Source organism: Streptopelia decaocto (genome assembly GCF_964273445.1).
Source record: "Streptopelia decaocto genome assembly, chromosome: 4".
In the NCBI taxonomy this organism is placed as follows: Eukaryota; Metazoa; Chordata; class Aves; order Columbiformes; family Columbidae; genus Streptopelia; species Streptopelia decaocto.
The window spans coordinates 40,253,535-40,268,504 of NC_138658.1; positions in this window are offsets into that span (position 1 = coordinate 40,253,535).

The following is a 14,970-nucleotide window of genomic DNA, read 5'->3' on the forward strand; positions in this document are numbered from 1 at the left end:
TAAAAAGAACTAAAGAAGAAAATTAGTGAAATTTCTTTTGAATAAAGTTCTGCAGAGCTGTAGATGCATAGTCTGTTGTGGTAGGATTTGTTCTATCTGTTAAATAGGAAAAAAATGCAAATAAACCAATACAAGCTTACCTGATTGCACTGAAAAACAGTTTTATTCAAATGCATGGTAAGCAGCTGTTGAGTCATTAGGAAGAGAAGGGAAGGTTGTTCCAACTGCCTACATCCTACTGGGTTTTTCTGTTGGGAGTGGCTGACAGTACATTGCTCTTGCTAATATCACTGAGCATAAAAAAGATGGAATAAGTCAGTTAAGTAAAACATTTAATGAATCCATTGTTTCTTGTGTTATCACTTCCATCACTTAAGGATGGAGCCTGATGCTGCTGTTGACTCAGTGTAAGGTCATCCGTTGATCCCCTTTAGGGTTTTTTGTGTTTTGACATTTTAAAATAATTTCTCTTGGTACTTATTCATAATTTCTGGATTAATAAATAGAGAAATCTTTATTTTTTTTTTTATTTTTATTTTTATTTTTTTTTTCCCCACAGAGGTACTGTAAAAATACAAATAGAGCTGTTTTAGATAATCTGGTGATCAGTATTGTAGAAAAGATACTGTATCTGTAAACCAATTAAATATTACTAAAAATACAGAGTATAATATAGAAGAATCTCATAAGATGATGATTTCCAGATTCTGTTTCACAGGAGCAGTGAATGAACAGCTCAGATTTTACTAGATGGGTGTCCTGGATTTAGCAAACCACTGGTCTTATCCCTACCTCTCATGTGGGGCTTGAGGCAGTGGCTCTTCATCATAAAACAGTAGTCTGGTTAGAATTCTCATGGAGGAAAATCCTTAATTAATACATGCCTTTAACCATTGGCCATATAGGGCTCAATTTCTTTCAGTAGCAACTCTGTGGATAGAAGGGAGTACCATCATCCTAGATGCGTATGGGTTAAGACAAATTCTTGGGATGAATATGATGTGTATTAGTTCAGAGGTGTTTATGGAGCCTGTTAAACACAATTTTGGCATCAGTTTCCTTGCTTGTAGTTCTGAGCCAGTAGCTGTAGCCAGTTTGATTGTCTTCTGTTTTCATTGCTCCTAACACTAAGTCTCTGTCCTGGTTTTGTTAAAAACAAGTTTCTCTTTTAGTGAATTTGCCTGTCAGCTAAAGCCTTCATATTAACTGCATTTTCCCTGGAGAACAAGACACATGTTTTGGTAAACCTAGCAATGGAATGCAAACTTATTGATAAGCACAGATGGACATCTCGTGAGAGGGGCAATGAGAAACAAGTGACCAAGAAACTGACCAACTGTGTATAACATTCCATTCACGTGAATACTTCATATAAAAGTGGGAGATCACGAGGATCGCGTCCCTTTTCCCTTTCCCTTTTCCCTTCTGCTTATGGCCGACATTAGGAGAGGATCTTGCTGGTCGTCCCTGCGAACTGAGGCCTAGTGACAGACTGAATCCAGCTCCGGTTGGCTGCAGAGTCCAATCCAGGACTTTGGTTGCCGGCTCTGCAGTTGCTGAGACTTTCAAGATTGGTTTTGTATATTTTGTATTATTTTCTCTATTCTTATTAGTAGCATTAGTAAAACATCTTTAATTTTTTCCAACTCTCTTCTCTCTGTCCTTCTTTCCCTCCCGATCGCCTGTCCTGAGTGGGAAGGGGGGAGAGGGAGAGGCAAAAGGGGGAAGTGTGGGGGAGAGGAGGTTAACAATACATCTGCCAGGGTTTCATTGTCACCCCGCAATCTAAACCCTCGACAGTCTGAAAGAACAGTTATTGCACAGGTATTGTCCATAAGAGGGCCTGATATTTATATGATTATTCCAGAATAACTATGCCTATTTTTTATATCTTCTACTGCATAATACAATCAAAATTGTTGTTGCTGCCAGAGAGGATATACCATGGAATTAAATAATAGAAGGAAATAAATTAGAATAATGAGCATGGTGCCAGTCACAATAAGGTAAATGACTCCTGTCACTAATGAGAATTAAAAGTGTTCAGCAGCCATTAGATTATTTCTATTTTGACATTTTGTTAGTGATGTGTGAATCTTACTTTAGCCATCCTATTAAAAGATGTTAAGTCAATAATCAGAGATACTTTCCATTTGTTTTCCTGTCTATTCCTTGAAAGTTTGAATAAGCTGAATGAACACATCACTAATAATCACAAAGCTGAGAACAACTTTTATGTAGGAAAATGCTGAGAGCACCTAGTTTCATTTAGAGATTTGTAATAGCTCATGTTGGTCAACAATGACTGTGGAACGAATATTTTGCTGTGTTCCTGTATGTAGATAGACATAACTAGATAAATGGCTATTTCAGTGTAACTAAACAATGTATGTTGATTGGCTAATTGTCACTAAGATTCCTACCCCACTCAATTTACCAATTCATCTCATGAGAATTTCCTGTCAGTACAAGACAAATCTAATCCCAAGCAATCAAACAAAGCAGTTTGTGTACACTCTTCCTCCTTCCCCTCCTTATCCAGAATAGAAGTTAACCAATGCCACAGGTATTTTGGCTATAAATGGTCTTGAAGTATGAAATGGGTAATTCAGTTCTTCTTTGTTTATTTACATATAATACACTCACAAATACACACAATTTCTTAGCTATCCAGAAGAAATTTGGTTCTAAAGATTAATAGTTTACTAGAAATATGCTAGATGTAAATAAGTGAATTTTTGGTATAATGTTGGACAAACTATCTCTCCTTTCTGCTTCTCAACATTTTAGAAGAGTGATTGCCTAAAGAAGATTTGAGAAAAGGGTGTTATTTCTCTTGGGAAATTGCATTTTTTATCCGTTTTGAAGGTTGTGAATGCAGTTTCAGATGATCCTAATTAGACGTAGCCTTGTTTCCTGTGATCCTAATTTTGAGAGGCTGAACTTGACCCTTCCCTGTAAAACAGAAATAGGGAGCTCGGTGAGCTGAATTAGATTTCTGAGGGGCAGCCACAGAGCTGGTATGAGGGAGTAGAGGACAGGGCTGGGTATCTGGGCCTGAGGGAGGTGATGGAAGGAATGACATCACTTCTTCCCCTGTCAGTGGGTTACTGGACTGACTTCATTTTAGTAAGAAAGATTGCACTAATTTCAGGAATTCCATCAACACTGTGACTGAACCTACAATAGTAAAAATATTCTCTTCTTGGCTTTCTTCTGGCTAATTCTAGGTCCATGACAGAGCAGGAATTGAACAGACTCTCCAAAGCTGGTGCCCTAGTGAGTCACTCACAAATTATACACTTTTTTTTAGGGTATGCTTAGGTGCATCAAACCCTAACTTATTCCTGGAAATATGTATTTGTTCTTGGTTTGCTGTTGTATACATCTAAACTGAAAATATTTTATAATACCTTAAAGTCAATAAAAATACTGATTAAGGGCTGTACATCCAAAGTACATATTTTGTTTTGCAGTGACAAGAGCTAATGACATTTAATTCCTAACCAGGGTTTCCTATATCTCTATGTACTGTTCACGTGTACTACGCACTGTCATGGGTACAATGCATTATACAATAACATGTAGTTTCTCTGTACTGGAAGTTTTATCTACATATACATGCATATGTGTGTGTACACATCCATATTCACACAGTAATGGAAACAATGGTCTAGAAGGAAGTTACTTAGTCATTGAGAGAAATCCCACTCTACTGTAGGCAATCATGTTATTTTCCATAAAAGGAGTTCTCCTTTTGAAGGCGTTTATCCCTATTGCTTTCACTGGAAGTCTATCTGAAATCTTGGATACTCTCTAGATTAGAACACTTTCTTCTATAAGAAGAAAGCTAAAAACACTAATGACTCATTTTATTCTCTAATTTTTTTTTCTCTCCCCTGGCATTCTTTCTTAGCTTAAAGAGTTCTTTTTTGTTCTTGGTGTTTATCCCTCGTCAGGATTATAAGGATATGCTCAGTTTCCAGAGATCTGTCATATATCCTTGCGATTTCTATCACCAGACTAAAAAAATCAAGCTCTTTGAGCCTTCTCATGTGAAAGACGAATTTCATATTTTTGTAATCCAAGTAGTCCTCCTCTGGATCTGTTTTAGGTTTTTGAACATGTTGAATGGGACCTATTCCTAATCAAAGTGCATCTGCTGGTGTTTCCTAGGATTCCTTTTTTTGCCTGCAACACATGGCATTTTACTACTATCCTTTTTTCATCTTTAAGTCCTTGGGCATTTTTAGCTGACCACCTTCCAGTTTACAGAATAATTTTAAGACTTTCTGTGTTATATTTTTGAATGAATATCAGTTCTTCCCTTCTCCAGTATACCAGATCATTGAGAAGTTTATGGAAACTGTTTTACATATTTCCACACAGCTGTGTTTAGAAGATGTGAGACAGAACTTCAAGCTGCACACTAATGGAGAGTTACAGATGTTCCTGTGATAGGCCATATGTACTGGTAATGCTCATCTGGCATTATGCCTTGTGCTTCTAAAGTAGTCAAAGCATTGACTGGGCAGTAGCTGTTAAATGTTAACTTAATCAACTGCATCTACCTCTTAAAAACAGTTTTTGCTATGAGGAATATATACGCCTATGATTTGATAATGGCTCTGGCATGACAGGAGCCCAGAACCACCCAGGGAATTTCCACATTCAGTGTAAAGTGTTTTATGGAAGCTTCATCCTTATATGGAAATACATTCAGTTATGCCTTTTTCTCTTTCACTCTCTCCTTTTATTTACGGCTTTAAAGACAAAAAATAAAAAACTCAAACCGAAACAAAATATGACAACAACAACAAAAGCCCCAAAAAACACACAAAAACACCACACAAAGCAAATGGTTGCATTGCTGTAAAGCTACAATTAATTTCTAAGTAGTTTTTTAGTTTCCTGTCCTCAGAGAGATTTTCTTAGAGAAAGATCCTCACTGTTTTTTAGCTGAAGAATTTCTACCAGACTTTTCTTTGGTTACAACCAGCCCACCAGCCCTTCTTCTTGATCACCTTGTATTTTTGCAGTCATTTACATAATTGCAAGTACATAAAAGAGGAAAATAAAAATAACAGTAACCTCTTGGATGACATATTAGTAAATACAATAATGCCAAACCCCTTGGGGAAAAAAGAAAAGGGGGAATGGTTTCTACTATGCTATATAATGCATTCTGTCTGTATTCCTTTTTCAACAGAACATGTCTCTTTCTGCACTGCAGGTATAGCATTACTGAAATAGTATCCTGTCACATAATTTATTATATCTAGTAAACCATAACAGCCACTAAGCATGGGCCAAAGTACACAACAAAAACCTTACTAGAAAAATAAATTCAGGTGAAGAGAACAAAAGACTTTTCTTGAAATCTTGACATTCTCAAGGTGTTATTCATTGCTAATTATGGTACTTCCTTGAGGGCACATAACCTGGTATTCCCACTCTCACTTAACAATCAGAGATGCAGCTGATATGGAAGAGGAAAATGAAAGGAGAACTGATCGTCAATTAGTAATCAATATCTTTTCTTTAGAAAGTGCTTAAGAGAAGAAATATTGCAAAGTAAACGTGAGTCAGGTAATGTAAAACCGGCCTCCAAATTATACCAAAGAGCTTGTTTTTGATAGAGGAAATACCTACTGCTCACCCTTTCAATTTTAAAATTAGCATCTGCTTGAGTACACATTTTACACAGCTAATAATTATATGAGATAAAAGACAGTGAGAATCAGGTCTATTATCTTCTTTGTCTCATTAGTGATTTAAGAGGAATCCTTGCCATTGGGTTAATAATGTTTTTCAGATGTTTGAAATTACATCAAAGGAAGCATTTGGATTTGCTGACATTTCAGGATTTTGGAAGACTATCTAAGTCTTTTTTACCCCATGTGCTCTCTGAAACAACTGGCAATCCCATTTAATAATTTTTGACATGCTGAAAAGTTTGACAATTCAGAGAAAATGTCCTTTAAATATAAGCACTGATTCTGACCGTATTAACTTTAGCAACAGGAAGGAGGGAAAAGGGGTGTAGGTACACTCTTTGCAGCATTGTAAACCCAGCTGTAAGGATATTAAATTACTGTGCTGTGTTATACTACATTTTAGATTGCTGCAGTTACACAAAAACCTCAAAATATTTAACTACATCTTCTTTAAGAACAGTGAAAAATAACTTTAAACACAGCTGTCCATAGCAGCACTACACATTTCCTGAATCCACACTCTGCAAAGGCTTTTCTTCTCACCAGATCCAGCTGTCTTTCCATAAAGCACACTGCCTTTTGGGGATAGCATCAGATGAGAATATGATATTTAAAAAAAGTCGTGCTTGGCTTATTCTCCATCCTCCACAGGTGAAAATTCAGGGGGATAGGAACCACTTTGATTAATCAAAGGGAGGTGGATGCTGAGCAACACAGGCTGCAAGACTGGTTTATATTCTGTTCAACATCCCCAAAGCACGAAAGCTATAGCAAAAATCCATAATAACTTTATTGCTAATTTACAGTCAGTCATGCCACTTCAGTTAATTAGGCTCGTTTACAGTGGGTTGTCCTGGAAACTGTATCTAGATACTCACATGAAAGTGGGCTAGAACTTCTCAGTTGCTTGTTGGAAATGGGTGTTTCCTGTTCTTTCCCTGTGAGAAGGGATGGTGCCAATGTTACGTTTATTCAATGATGGCAAACTTCCTAGCAGTCTGGAAAGCTAAACTTTTTTTGTTTTGTTTTGTTTTGTTTTGGTTTGGTTTTTTTTTAATAATACATATGACTCTCTCAATCATTACTAGTCACAAATAATACCTTTATGTTATCATTTTAATAGATTGTCACTGAAATCTTGTATTGTGGCAGTAAATTGTCTCCTCTTGTTATGTACTTGCAAGGTAGCTCTTAACCTGCCAAATGAATGCTGACCAAGTAGCCTCTGTGAGAGAGCAAATTTCACTGAATTTTTCAAGTGTGGCCTCAGAAATGAGTAACATAACCTTAAGAAGATTCATTCTGAGGAGAAATCCCTGATATAATGATAGCTTAACTTTTACAAGGGAACTGCCTCCAAAAGAAGTTATCTTAAGTTATGAATGGGTGAAAAACATTAAATTGAGAATTGTCACTGTATATCAATTTGATGTCAAAAGCTTTAAAAATATTTATGCTAACAGAGGAAAATCTAATGTATAAATATAATGTAATATGATGTATAAATAGCTTGTTTTCATTTGATATTTCAAAGGCATTCTTCAGGAACTGTTTTGAATTCCTTATTAGTTGTAACATTAATAACCAGAGATTAAAAGCTTTAAGTTTGGCTCTTGAGCCAGTGAAAAGTTGAAGGACATGTTCAGGAAAAGGTGAATATGCTTTGAACAACCCAATGTTACTCTCAGTTTTTGTATAACGTCAGCTGCAATGGTATTGCTTCTACCAGTCCATTAGCTTGGTTTTACCTTGACTTGTAATTCCTGAGAAATTGCATAATTGATTTGACAGTAACAGAACATAGAAACTCCACAATCATTTCACAGAAGTCATTATTTTCCTTAATAACTTTTTCATTGATCTGCTTATTCAGTATTTCTCATATAATCCTCAAAAGCTATTGTTCACAAAACATAAACCAAGATAGTTCATTTAAAACAAATCAGTAACTTCTATTAAATTCTTGAATAATCTAATTATTTTCAAAATTATTAATAGAGTAATTGTTCATTTTTTTAATTGGACTCTGGCTCTGCATTTTCGTAACCCTCTCGTATGCTCTGTGTCACACTTAAAATCAAGTTTTTAGCTTAGTCCCTTGCTTTAAGGCTAGAACCCACATGTATCAGTGCTTTGATCAGCAATTGCAGATTTTTTTTTTTTTTTGTCTAAAATAGTGTTATCATGCAGCTGAAATACTTAGGAGAATTACACCTAAAATGTTATTCCAACCTATGTCACAAAAAATTTCCATTCATCAAAAGAAAGTCGTCTTCTCTAGGCACCAGTTATATCCTAGAAGTATTTTAACAGCTCTCTAACAGTGACAGAATCCTGCATCCTCCATGATAAACTAATTTGTGCCTGTGAGTGTACATGCTTGAAAAGGGAAGGATAGAAAAATCTGCTTTTCATTTTTCTGAAAGCAAGAAATGGCATCAAATAAATATTTACGTGAAATTGTCATGCTTTCTTCCTTAAAAGCACTGTTATTACAGCATATGAATAGTATGTGGCTTGGCTGTGACAGGGATAATTTATTATTATTGTTGGGTGATGGGGACAGCTGCTCTACTAACATAGACAGTCTTAAAACATTTTGAAAGGTCTTGTGAAGCTGGGGAAGGAATTTTAAAAGGGGCCTCTTGCTCCTTGGAATAGATTCAAATTACATTGTTTTCATGTCACTTCACACTAGAAGTAAGAAAAATGTTTTGCTCAAGTAATCAAAACAAGAGGCCAACTAGTATTTGTGCACCGAGGAGAATCTGTGGATTAGTATGGCTCGTGTGCTGAACACAAATTAAGAGAGGCACCCTGCTGTGAGAAGGAAAACATAAACAGAACTCTCTATCCAAAACACGTGATGTGATCCCTCCATTCTGCACAGCAATAGTAAGAATAGTTAGAATATTCTGTTCAGTTCTGGCTTTTGCTCTCCAAGATAGGCAGAGGACTGGCTGAAAAGCACATAGAAGAGAGCAGCAACAGTGATTTGAAGTCTGGAAACCATCATCTGTGAGGAAGGAATAAGTGAATTGGATTTTTTTTGTCTTAAAGAAGACTCAGGGAATATAGTGTGGAGAAGGAATGTGGTAAATCAACAATTAGCAAAGGAGATTAGACCAATGTGTTTTCCTTGTTTATTGTAAATGGAATAAAAAAGAATAACCTTAAATTGCAAAAAGGACTAGTTATATTAGATATTCAGAAAAACTTCTGTGAGTAAGAATAATGAAGTCCTGGAATAAGGCCTTGGTGGTCTATGTAGTTGAAATAATTTATTTAAAAACAAGTTTAACAATTGTCTGTCCAAATATACATAACTGAGCCTTCTTAGAGAAGTTCCCATTACCCCCGTGATTCTATGTTTACTTACAATACAAATTTTAAGCACAATGAATAAATAGGTGAATTCACATCATATAAATGGTATTAGACCATTGAACATTCAGTTAAGGACTATTTTAGACATAGAATCTAAAACCAATAAGAAGTTGAATTTTAATTTAGACTTTTACTTGATTTAATTAAAAATATTTTACTTATTTTGTTTCCAATAAAGCTGTTAATTTGATATGAAACTGAATTTCAATTTGATGTAAGAATAAACAACCATCAAGGTGAATTTTATTCAAATTTTGTTTTGCACAGCTATAGGAAAATGATTCAGACAGATCTGTTTCTTACGGAATAGTAACTCTACACATCTTCTTTAGTTCACCAGGCAACTAAGCCAGCAAATGCCTTTTTTGTGTGTTTGTATGAAGAGCAGGATGAGCTTTATAAAATTTTATTGTGAGACAGTGGTCAAAGGATTTGGGTTATCACAGTCTTGTTGTATGTTACAGCAGTGGTCTTTACCTGGGCAGTCCAGCCTGGCTCATTGTAGCCCTCCTATTTATTGTTTATCCCACTGCATTCCTGCTTCATCCTGCTGGTTCTTTTTTTCAGGGTGTCAGACAGTGTTTTGCAATGGCCGGTCCTCTCCACTAGTTGTGGGAAGACCCTCCATGAGCTTTATAAGGTTATTCCCTCTTGCCAGTGAAGTGTGCAGGAGACTTAGGTTTCTGGGAAGGAACATTTGACAGAGAGAGGAAGAAAAGCCATACCCCATGGGATGGAAAGAAAGAAAGAAGGAGGTCTCATTTCTTTCTTGCACTGAGGGCTACTCAGACTGTAAAAGTTCTGCAAGAGATAGGTCCTAGCCTGACTGAGGAGGTCAAGGAACAAATGGTTACTGTGAGAAAGATGGTTACTTTCAGCCTCCCAAATTAACTCGGTCCTTTTGTCCTTTGAAATAAGATTGTAACTATTGATATTGTGATCTTTTGAGTGAATCCTGTGAAGACCAAGTCTGTACCTACCATCACTAGTATGCAGCTGATATGCAAGAGTTGTAACTCCATGGAGGGAAAGTAAATAACAGAGGCAAGACTTGAAGACATTTAATATCTCTGTTTAGTATGTATGCTATGGATGCGGCCCTAATTCTAACAGACAGCAATAAAGTTATTTTTTGAGATTGGAATGGGCTCAAGTTATCCTCTCTTATGCTTTTACAATTCCAAGTATTTCACAGGAGACATCCTGGAGAAACAGAAAAGATTATTTTTTTTTTCTGTAACACATACCAAATATTCTTAGAACCATTGTCATGGATGCTACATGAAGAGATTCAGTTCATAGCTTTTTGATCATTCTGTAAATAATACTAAGCTTTGCCTCTTAGACTGTTCTTCTCCACAAGTGAGATGTGAATTTCATTACATGATTTCAGAAGGGAGTTATTATAATTACATGTTCTTGTTGAATAAACACTTCGGTTTGGTTCGATTCTGCTGCCTTCAGAACTGTGTAGATGAAGCCATGGAGTCTGACTGGTTGGGTTAGGTTTCAAAGTAACTGCTCATTAATAATTACATTCTATGGATTTATTTGTATGGACAAAAAGACCGGAAATGCATCTACACGTTGTTCTTCTACCCATTTTCTCTTCTGATTCAACTGATCTCCCATGAAAAGGACAGCAAGAGTTTGCCTTATTTCCACATACATCTATGGAGTGGTGTAGTACTGTAGTTAAATGGTAGGAGTTCTCATACATATCAAGTAGAAACAGACTATGGAAGAGCTTATCAAGAAGGAAATCTCCAAGGTACAGTGCAGTAAACCCCAAGAGTGATTCTTCAGCAGGTAAAATCCAGGTAAAATCTGTTTAATCACTTCTGGAAGCCTTTCCCCTCTTTTTCCATGGGCTCTGGGGAGACCTGACCAAAGATAAGTTCCTATCAGCACAGAAATTCCAGGGAGACAGTTTATGTGTTTGGACTTAGAGCAACACTGAAGACTGCTCTCTTCTCTGGTATGTCTCTTTGGAGAAGATATTTGGATTCTGAAGTACACTTCCTTCCACTGAAGATTTAATAAAGATTTATTTAAATGAATATTAATCTACAGGGATCCATGAAAAGGCAAGAGCTGTTGTCCTCTACTGGATTTAATGTTGATAGAGAAGATTTCAATACAGAATTTCAAGCGGAAATGGAACAAAAGTCATGAACCGTTGCAAAAAGTTACAGACCCTCTCTAGAAAGGATAAATGAAAATAAATTAAGTGAACTTTTTCTAGATCTCAAATCTGTTGTCTAAAGCTAGAGGATTTAAGTGTTTCTTTTTTCTGACTTCTATGCTATTTAATGTTTGGATATAAAGAGCACAAACAAAAATATATCATCTGTTTCCACAGGCCTGTATCCTGAGAACTTTTTTAAAAGAGATTGGAGGATAAAAGAAGCTTCAGAGCTGTACAATGAAAGGAATTTTGTGTGTGTGATTATTTTCTAACAATCTCAAATATTATTTTCCTTTTTTTTTTTTTTTTACTATTTAAAAATATTATATTGTAATTGAAACTATTGGAATTACACATGTGTGAGTTGAAAAATTCTTTAAAAACCTCTCCCAGCTGCTGCTGAGGTCAGTAGAAATATTTCCACTTCAGGCAGTGCAAAGATTGGATTGCAGCAGAATTAAGAAAGGCAAGATGGCAAGCATATTTTACAGATGTTCAAGTTTGGTTCAGATGTTCAAGTTCAGTTTAGATTCTGCTGCACTTAATTTTTATGAACAGAATATTTTTTAAATAGCTGATTAACTTGCAGGCACACAACAACTGATCACTGGAAAAGATTCATAATTTGCTTAACTCCCTGAGTTCAGAACATGTGTTTAAGGTCTGAAGGACTGAAATTTTTCAGAAGGATTACGTCAAAGGTGGTGATCCAGTTTCCTTTGGAAAAGTAATAATTAAAGTTCCAGCTGCAATGAGATATATAACCACTGCCTTTTATAAGCAGGTAGGCCAGCCTGATCCGATCTCTGTAGATATTTTTTCATTGACTTCAGACCCACAGAATAGGGCTATTGGGAACTCCCCAAGCAGGCTTGACAACAAAGTCTTGTTCAAACCAGACTTACAGAAACTCCAGCCACTAAAACTGTATCAAGGATATTAGGTGCAGAAAATTGCAACATCAGAATGAATTCACTAATCTTAAACTATTGATGAGACAATTTTGAATACCGATTATATCTTTTTCATGAGAGACTTATATAGGTTAAGATGGATAGGGATGCATAGTTTGTAAAATTTGTAAGTTTTTAATATCCTCCATAGTTTTCTCACTCAGAGGTGACATTAGGTGTTTTTTTTCCCAGGATGGCAGCTCTGAGTGATCAGGTAACCATATTAGATACTGTGATACTGGCATGGTTCAAACATATCACTGATACTGATAAGTAAGAATAAGACAAATAAAAGCCCTGTTCTTTTGTTAAAGATGTTCATCTCTAAAACTTGTGATAGGCTTCACACAGTAATTAAATGTTAGCCTTTCGTCCTCTGGTGGGTTAAATAGCGGGCAAAAGGTCAGTCTACTTTGTCATGCTACTTTTCTGTACTTTTTAACAGAGGCCAGAAGCAAGCCTGAAAACATCTTCACCCAGCATTGCTTGCTTTAAAACAAACAAACAAACAAATAAAAATAGGTTGTGTGTTGTTTTTTTTTTTTTTTAAGTAAAATGGCAAACCATGGATTTTTGGACACACTTTACATATACTTCTGTAAAAATGTTATGTGGGTGGACATTTCTATTGGAAATGTATCCTTCTCACAGGCACCCAAAGTACCACATAAATGCTCTGTTGGGAATATAAACAAACCATTTTTGTCACTTCAGTAAGGCTGATGTCTCACAGTACACAGCCCACAGTTTGTCTTTACTCCTGCTAAAAGCTCTGCTTGCTCTGGAACATCTGCGTAGGCATGTGCAAGACACCAACAGAGCTAGGAAAGTTGCAAATAAAGTTTTAGAGGACAACTTCTCAGAATCATTTTTCATTGGATGAATAGCTATGTTATCACTTGCTTTCATGAGAATTAGATCATGCTGTGGTAAGAGAGCCTTGCCTAAAAATCAATGACAGAATAACTTCTTATCCTGTTTCGTTCAAGATGAGTATGTAGACATAACCTGTGAATTTTTACACTCAATTTTTGTGACCACAAATAGATCTGCTCTATCTGGAGCTGCAAAATTATGATGAATATGCAATTTGTGTCTAATGTATGTAGAGCCTGGCAGGGGTAAAGAAGCACACAGCAAGTTGGACTTGTGTGCTTGCTAGGGCTTAAATTTGACTCTGAATTAGAAAACCTTTAGACATGGAACAAATAAGGGAAAACACTAACACTTTCTGTCATGTTGGAAAAAATATTTTTTTTTTGGGCAGTTTTGCACATACAAAAGAAGCACACAGGATATGTTGCTCTGGTTGCTACAAGTCAAATATTATGGTTCAGTAGAGAATGTGAGCTTGGACAGGAAAAAGACAGTATATAGGATTTTCTATATGTTTACAGAGATTGACTGTAAGTCCCTTTGGGCATCCCAAAGGAACTCTACCTCTCAGGTGAAACCAGGGAAGGAATAAATAAATTTTGTAAATTCTGATAGGATTTAGACATAAGTTTGATACTTGAAAATGTGTAGTGAAGAATGTGCTTATAGAAGATTTTAGGCAACTTGAACATGCTAATACTGAAAACCGAGCTTGAACTTTTTCCAGGATTAGGTAGTAAAGGAACGAAAGACATGAGGAAGGGATGTAAGTGCCTGTATTTTCTTCTTAGTCTTATCCTAAGTGATTGCCTGGAGTCTCAGGAAAGAAGATAGTTTTTCATGTTAAGCTGGGTCCATAATTTCCTCACAGAGGGAACCAGAGTTAAAGCACAAACCATGAGTATTGTAGGTAAAAATGAAGTAATAGAAGTTTGAAAGACAATGTAACTGTTCCACAAGTGGAGCAGTTGTGTGAAATGTTGATGCTAATTGGAGGAGAGAAATAATTAGAAGGGGAGCAGGGATGACAAACCTGTAGAATACACTTAGCTCTATGTTGGACAGTGGTATTGGAATGTACTGCCTCTCAAATGAAAGCAGCGTTCATTAAGGAATAAAAGAATCAATGCAATCATGAAATCAACTCAGGTCAATATTCAAGGAGCTCTCAGAAGGGGACCTTCTGATACCATCAAGACTTCACCTAAACACTGAACTACTGCTACAACCAGTAGCCCAGGTGGGCCTTGAACCAATGTTATCTCGTACTGTGACTTTTGGGCAAAGTGCTCCAAGAATGTCCTAGTCTCCCAGATGGATCAGATTTGCTGTGAGATATAAAGATTGGGAAGAAAAGACAGATAAAGGGAGAGAGAGGAAAGACTATTACCTTTTCCCTGTTGCTTCACCTAGAAGCTACTTTGGAACTGCTTCAAAACTCTTCATGAAGTTACTTGGTCTCATATATTTGCAATAGCAAAAGTCATGGGTTTTTTTTGGTACTTAGAAACCTTAAGTAAATCTGAAGCTACAGAAAAAAGGGATAGTACACTTTTGAAAGTGCTTTTAGATGTATTTTCTCAAAACAGTGTGTTGGTATAAAATGGTTTCTGTGTTACCTCTGACCATATTTATATAAAAGTGAAAGGTTTCCTGCTGAACTGAGATATGCTCTTGTTTTATTTTTACTGAGCTTCTTTTATTGGCAATGTATTTAAATATAAAGCAGTTGGTTGTTACGTTGAAGTAATTCAGATGAGTCTTAATTCCAGAGAGCCTGCAAAGCCTGGAGAAAAAAGAGTACAACAAAGACAATACTCATTGATTTTTATGTTGTAAATGCTGTTAT